We start from the raw sequence: 7,989 nt of genomic DNA on the forward strand, positions 1-7,989 counted from the left end.
ATTCATTGGCCTTCTCCATGATTGTCCACGGGCTTCCCATGTGATCCTTAATGTTTCGAATTGCTCCGTTTTACCCCTTTTTCTCTAATATTCCACAAAATTCTCTCTTCCACCTGTAGAATCATAAAACATAACTTACAAACACTATTAGTCCACTAAGATGGATAAACAAGAGGCATAATCGAGGGTTAAATTGCACTTTTTGAGCACTTATCAACTCTCCCACTACACTCACTAAAAAAAAATCGACAAAATATTTAATTAGAAACAAGTATTACCGGTCATTTCATTCTTAACATGAAATAAATCTAAAGCAAAATCAAAAGTATTACATCAATTTGCATTGTGATAGTCACAATAGTCATTCCACGCACATTGCAATAGCAATAAACTTTCTATAATCTGATGCAATTTCTCGTATTCTATTTCTACTAACGTTTTCTAGATCTCGTCTCCTCATTCCAGAGTTTGCTTCAAGTTCTTCTTGCTCTCTCTGATCCTTATCAAAAAATTCATCATTAAGTTTCTCTCTCTGATTGTGTAGAATGCAATATGCTATTACTATCGTTACTTGTGTTTCAAACGGATATGGAGGTGGAAGAGCCAAAATAGCAAACCGCTTTTTCAAGATTCCAATGATATGTTCAACAGTATTCCTCAAAGATGAATGACGAAGATTGAATAGCTCTTTGTAGTTTGTAAGATGCAACACTCCAAATTCTTTTAAATGATAAAGAGTGCTACGAAATGGAGCAATAAAATTTGGTGCATTGGCATAGCCCGCATCAGCCAAATAATATTTACCTACATTTCAAATAAAATAAAATTAAGCATTATGATCATAAACATGTTCAAATAGTATAAAGGGTTTTGAAATATTAAGCATGACAAAAGAATCCACAAGATTTAACATAATAATAAACATTATGTACCTTCAGGTACTTGCAATTTGTCTTCCTTTGTTAGTGCTGAATTTAAAACACGTGAATCTGTAACCGAACATTCCCAACCGGCAAGAACATATTGAAACTGCAAGTCAAATGAACATGCCACCAAAACATTTTGCAGAATAATTCCTTTCCTATTTATAAAAGGAACTCGATCTCTCATTTGAACCAATCAATGTAGGGATATGCGTTCCATCTATTGCTCCAACACAATCCAAATAGAAGTATATTTCAAGTAATAAAAAACAAACTAATTAAAATGTATCATGCAATTTAAGTTAAAAAAAAATTATAATCATACGTAGTCAATACCTTAAAATATGGATAAAATCTATAACCACCTTCAAGAATTTCAAGAGGAGTACTAGATCCTGCTGGTTGTAGAAAATCTTCAGATAGTGTTACTATTGCATTCAAGACATTGTTGAAGTGGCGGCTAATAGTTTCTCTAGAATGTTGAAAACATTCTTGAATGGTTCGATTACGTTCATTATGACCAATTGTATACATAAATATTGTTAGTTGTTCCTCAACCTATATTGTATCAAAGTGAGTGAGTAGACCTTTCGTTTGTAAAATACCACATAATCACCATAACACATGTTTTTCCATACGAAAGTTTTCTTGGCACCGCGCACCATGTCCAGTAAGCGCTTCTTCAACCCACTCTGCGCCACTAAGGGTTGAAGTGCGACAAGGAATTTTACTGACATAATATTGATAATAACCAGCCGTTAACATGGTAGTAGCACATGCTGCTTGCATTATCATATCTTCTTCATCGGAGTCGTCAGACAAAGTATAGCCCTTGTCCACACATTTAAGCAAATAGTATATTTAAGTTGTATTACATAACACCTGATAAACATAATTTTCATAACAAATATAAATAAAAATACTACTTCATTGCATAAATAGAACAAACTTCACGTTGAAACAAGTTTTGCATTCTCACTAAATACATAGAACAAACACATGTTCAATCAAAGCAAGTTTTGCATTCTCATAAGTGATCATAATTAACAAAAGAAATATATATCCAATACGTGCACTTACAAAATATATACTACTAGACTCGTAAAGTCTATGACACCTAGACACCTAATGATCCCCAATAGGGCAACAAACAAAGTATGCATTTTTCCACGACAAATATATTGGGGATCAACAAAAAAATAAGTGCATAAATTTGCTTATCACTTTTCTTCAACTAATAAAGCAACCATTTCCTTTCGTCTTTCCACACGCAGCCCCATGAACACCCTTACTTTCTTTTCATCTTCTAAGAAATCCAAAGCTCGCATGAAAGTACGATCACCAAGATCAAGAATGACTTCTAATTCAACAATCAACTTTGCTTCAGATGATAGTTAAGAATTAGGTGTTGCAATTTCTTTCTTCTTGTTTGCTATTTCAGAGTAAATGTTGTTGCCATGCTTTGAATAGCATCTACCATACCCTCTCCAGTACCTTTGGTCGTCTCTTTTTGAGTTGGGCACAAGCTTCAAACTCATTGTCCAAATTGATCGGTTTTAGAGTATTATTACCCAAATCATCAGAACCAACAAGTGGACTTTGGGACCCCTCTCCATTCAGATTCCCTACATCTTTCAGAATATGTTTTTCATGGTTCATAACTTTCTCACTAGGCGCACGACTATGTTTCCCACTAGCCCCACCATCACCAAATATTATGCACAAGTCCTCATATCCTGTAACAGACTTAGTTCTCCAAATTCCGAAATCTGAGTACGGTGTGCCTGCACATAATTTTCTAGTGGTGAATTATGGTTCTTTGGAAGACAAAAAAGTTCTTAAAGTAAAGTGAGAAAATCACCTTGACGTAATCATCCTAAACCTGGTCATCATCGGCATACACCATTTCTCTATCATTATCCCAGCCAAATCCACTTTGATCAATTAAAGTTCTTATAACACTATGGTTCTTCTTAATGCTCTATAGTGATTCTTTAAAATTTCCATATCATAATTGGGGCCAAATTTAGCTTTGAATTGCCCCACTATATGCTTCCAAGCGAATTTACTAAATTGGACATCAAGGTATTGTCCATCATGCACTTGCGCCACCATAAGCTTCATAAAAATTTTATCTATTGGAGGCGTTCACACCATCCTCTTATTGCTTTGGCCTTTAACATTTTGTGTCTCTTTCTCCATTCTTTCAAAGTTAAAAGCATAATAATTCAATGGTCGAGTGGCGCAAAGAGTATAACCCAAGTTAGTTGAAAAATATATAAAAGTGCGAGTTCTCAATTCTCTACAATATCACACAGATAAATAAGAAAAAAAAATGTGTAGACATCATTGAAATGGATACAATATCAACACTTTTGGTTTCTAACCTTGAACAAGGACCTGATAAATTCACTAACCACTTCAGCAAACACAATTGATGTCAGGTTACCACAATTTTTCCTAAAATGTATTTCAATGACTGAATCAATACAAACTCTTTATATGGCTAATGCCCCACCTTTACACACAACAATGACCTCAATAATAAATGCATTACAACACTAGGAAATCATGTGGTGTAAAAAAACGGATTCGACAAAGAGACAAGAGTTCCAAACAATCACATAGTTATAGACCGTCCTAAAATCTGAATTGATGTGTGTTTTAACTTTTAAGTCAAGACTCTTTGCAAGTCTGCAACAACACCAGTATTATTCCATGTATCATATAAGGTTGAACAAACAACACAAACTAAACTTTATAGATTATATCGGCCCCTAGTTCATGCTGCTTTAAGATGCATGGAAAAGCACAAATAGAATATCATAACAAAGATGGTAGCACAAATATGAAAAAATTTATTACCAATAGTAGAGAGAGATGGTAGCGAGAAGAAATCGAGAAACGCCGAGGTTGAGAGATCAATGGAGAACAATAGTGGGAGACTAGGTGGATGGTACTGTTATTCAGTTCTTTGCTATCATTTTTTTTTTCTTGTGTTTTTCTTCTCGTGGCTTTCTTTTATTTTCTGTGTATGCTCTAATGTAGATCGAAATCCATTGCCTTCCAATGGATACCATTATCCGCACTTTTGGGATTGGGCCAACCAACTAATAGCATACGGTCTACAGACTCTGGCCCAAAATATAGGAACCAAACAGAATAACCGGGATAGTGCACCCTAACCCATAAATAGGTTGGGTTATACGGGCTACCAAACAGGGCCTAAATATATTAAGGAATCTACATAAAGGAGTCATAATCATTATTATTATTATTATTTGGCTAAGTAAGCTGAATAATAGTAATAGTAAGAAAGGTTTACAAAGAGGGTAAAAGAAAAACTGAAAGCACGCGAATGTTAAAAAAAAAAAACAAACAAACAAACAAACAAACAAGGTCTGTATAGGGGAGTGCATCAAGATGGGTAAAATGGTCGATCCCTACAATAAGTAGATAGACCATATACTCAACGATCACCTACACAACCTCTAATTCTCGGGCCTCCCATTTATACATCCATGTGGACCTCCCCCCATACAAAATAAATAAATACATGGTTAGAGTTCGTTATGGTGGCCTTGTTTGCAGTAAGCATGTATGCTGTGAAATTTGTTTCACGCAAAGTGCCAGTGATTTGTATCTGCTCAAATTTGCTTCTAACCAATTTCCACCTTTGAGTGAGCCACCATGGTAGTCTTCCAGTGCTGAAGGCCTTAATCACTGCAGCGGAGTTTGCTTCGATATTTTCTTGCTTATCGCACGCAGAAACAGTTAGGTTGCAAGTGTTGAAAAGTATCATATCGTTAGCTTATTTATTGTCTTATTCTCCCAGCCCTTTCTTCATACCACATTATTAATGCACAAAATGAACATACACAGTTTGGCTCTCCAAAATTCCACGCTTAGCTTCTTGACAATTTATTGTGTGAAATAAATATAGGTTTGATTAGTATTTATTTCATGCAATCTTACAATACTAAATATCAAAATAATATATATTTAAAATCTTATTTGTATGTTCATTTTATGCAACCATATTGTCCTCATTTGATTTTTCTTCTTCATCACTATCTGACTCACCACCACTAACTTGTGAATAGTAATCATCATCTAATGATATAGGTCATTAAAGTCACCAAGTACAATACTTTCATTAAATCCATTTTTTGCTGATTTTACTTACATCCAACACCAAGATGTCTATTCCGCTTTGCTAATGCATCTGATTATATCGATTAAGTTTGCAATCTTCCTTACTTAAAATTGGATAAGTGTCTGCAAAAACTTTGATTAGTGTTATTTGTGCCATTTAATTGTATGTGTGTGGCATGTGTGTTTTGAACCTAATTCTAAGATAAGATTGAATCAATACCTTTATCTAACAATTTGTCTTTATTTTATTATATTCTCGACCTTCTTGCTTTTCTAGGTTTTGTTGTATTTGTGCTGCTCTGCCACAGGTTGTAGTACGCTTTGATCCCCTTATTACCATTAAAACTGTACAACAATGAAAGCAAATCCATTGATAGCTGCATTGTAAAAAGGTGATCAATTTAGTATACAGAGAGATACATATTTTGTTTTTAGCATTGTTAGGTTGTTATTATATTATATTTTTTTTTTTGGTTTATCTGCAAAACCAACAAATGGTTATGTCTGGACACCAAGATAGTGAGTGAAGTGCTAATGTTCTACTACTAGATGCAGATGTCTCTTCCTAGTTATTATGCACATATGTAATTCATGAAGTTTTATGAAGAATTAATTACCGAGTTTTAATTTTGTCTTAAAATTTGATATTAAGTTATTTGTTTCAAACTCAGTTTTTTTTATATAGTACATTGGTCAGGTTGGTGGTGTTTGACATTTTATTTTTTGTATTATTTTAGTACCTACTTCAAAGTTTGATATTCAGTTTTTTTGTATAGTACCTACTGTGAGGGAGTAATATTCACATCAAATGAATATTAGACACGTGTCCAGCATAAACAGAAATACTACACCGACCTCATGTCAACGTCCTCAAAGCTCGCTTCATAAGCAGCTCGCCTCATGTAGGTGGTCTACTTCAGCTCGCTCCAGGATAACGCAGGTCAAACAAACGATCTCACGCAGAACGCCTCGACTTATAACATCATCTCTTATCCATATGCAATCATGACTAAAGATATACTTGCACAAATCTTGGCTGTCAGCCACTGGTCACGACCGCAAGCTACTTGTACAGACTGCCGCTCCACATCATTACAGCAGACCTATGAGGACAGTTCTCACGTGCTATCCTAATCTCCACCCCTCATTTGGGACATCCTTTACACTTTACACGTGGTGAGCAAGGATACACCCTCAATCTCTATAAATACCTCTCCTATGAACTACGCCAGACCTGATTCTACTCTCCCCCATACAACCCAGAGTAAGATACGTAGGCAGTTCGCTCTCAAGTCGAACTCGGTCTCATCCAATAGTCTATTCCAGTCCCCCAGAGGCTGTTTGTAAGGGAAACCATATCACACCTTTACATTGGCGCCGTCTGTGGTCTCGATTTCTTGAGAAACCACCTAACAAATCCAAACTCCAGAAACCAAAAGTCTCAAGCCCACGAAGCATGGCAAGCCTCGAAGCTCAAGTCTAGAGTTTAGTCGGTCACCTAGGCACAATGAACGGGCACATTACCCTGCTCCAGCGGGAAAAGTCTCCAAGTTAACAGTTTTTTGTTCTAATTTCTTTTGGATATTAGTTCAATCTAGTGCAGGTCAATCAAGCTCCGATGCACACTGGGGGTTAGCCACAACCATTTCCGGACTGGGGTTCATTGTTGCCATCTAAACAAGTTCAATTCTGTTATTATGATCCATGCATCTCCAAAATTACTACTGTTAGGTCGTACTAACTCTTTGGTGTTAGCTCGCTAGCGCGATTTTGTACTTTCGCATTTTGTACAGTTCTTCAAGCTCCTGACTAGGGGGCTAGCCACATAACCATCTCCGAATCAGGGCTAGTCAATGAAGCTCCAACATCGGGCTAACTATGGTCACGCCAATTCAAGGCTAGCTATTGATGACGATCTCCAAAGGGATGCCCACGTAATCACTTTCGGGTCACGGCACCGAAAGTATAACGCCACTCAAGCTCAAACGCTACATACGCCACCACTCAACCCCAACTCGCTATCAAGACCCCGTGAGGTCGCCCCTCTGTTATCACGACCCCGTGAGGTCGATCCGGCCTCCCCGTGTCAAGACCCCCATTGGAGGTCACACCAACTCCTCATTTGCCAAGATCTCCATTCCTCCGGTTGAGAAACAATCACCGAGACCAACTCCGCTAAGGTCGCTTCATCTTCTACTAAGAATTCAACATGAGGAAACCACTTTTTCCTCACGTTCTCGTTCTCTACCGTAATTGAACGCCTCGGGGAGCTTACAGGCTCATAGCCTCCGAAGTCTCGCAAGTTGAGGACCTATACTCCTAGGATCAACTCCGCGAGAACGCCTCGAGAGCAAAGACGCCTCGGGGAGCTACACGCGCTCTCGCGAAAGAAGAACGCCTCGGGAGCTTATAGGCTCATAGCCTCTCCGAAGTCTCGCAAGTTGAGGACCTATACTCCTAGGATCAACTCTGCGAAACGCCTCATAGCGAGCGAGACACCCTCGGGGCTACATACGCGCTCGGGGCTTACAGGGCTCATAGCCTCCGAAGTCTCGCAAGTTGAGGACCTATACTCCTGTCGATCAACTCCGCGAACGCCTCAGAGCAAAGACGCAACATCGGGGCAACATAACGCCTCGAGCTTACACAGCTCATAGCCTCTCCGAAGTCTCGCTTAGTCGAGAGGACCTATACTACATAAACTAAATGGTGCATAACCTATGATCAACTCCGTGAGAACGCCTCAGAGCAAAGACGCCCATCGGGGGCTACATACGCCTCGGTGAGCAAGACGCCTTCGAGGCTAAACTACGCCTCTCCGCGAAAAAAGCGTATCGCTTCCATAAAGCCGCTTACAAGGTCCCTTGACCTATCGGAGCAACACACTTTACATACGCTTAGAACGAACACT

At 38.1% G+C, this 7,989-nt stretch overlaps 1 pseudogene; it reads right to left on the reverse strand.

Moving 5' to 3' along the window:
• Window positions 1–361: 361 nt before the first annotated feature.
• LOC147496659 (uncharacterized) lies at window positions 362–4,725 on the reverse strand (annotated as a pseudogene).
• Between the last annotated feature and the right edge of the window lie 3,264 nt (window positions 4,726–7,989).

The sequence above is a fragment of the Coptis chinensis genome, chromosome 5 (assembly GCF_015680905.1).
Source record: "Coptis chinensis isolate HL-2020 chromosome 5, ASM1568090v1, whole genome shotgun sequence".
Taxonomy (NCBI): domain Eukaryota; kingdom Viridiplantae; phylum Streptophyta; class Magnoliopsida; order Ranunculales; family Ranunculaceae; genus Coptis; species Coptis chinensis.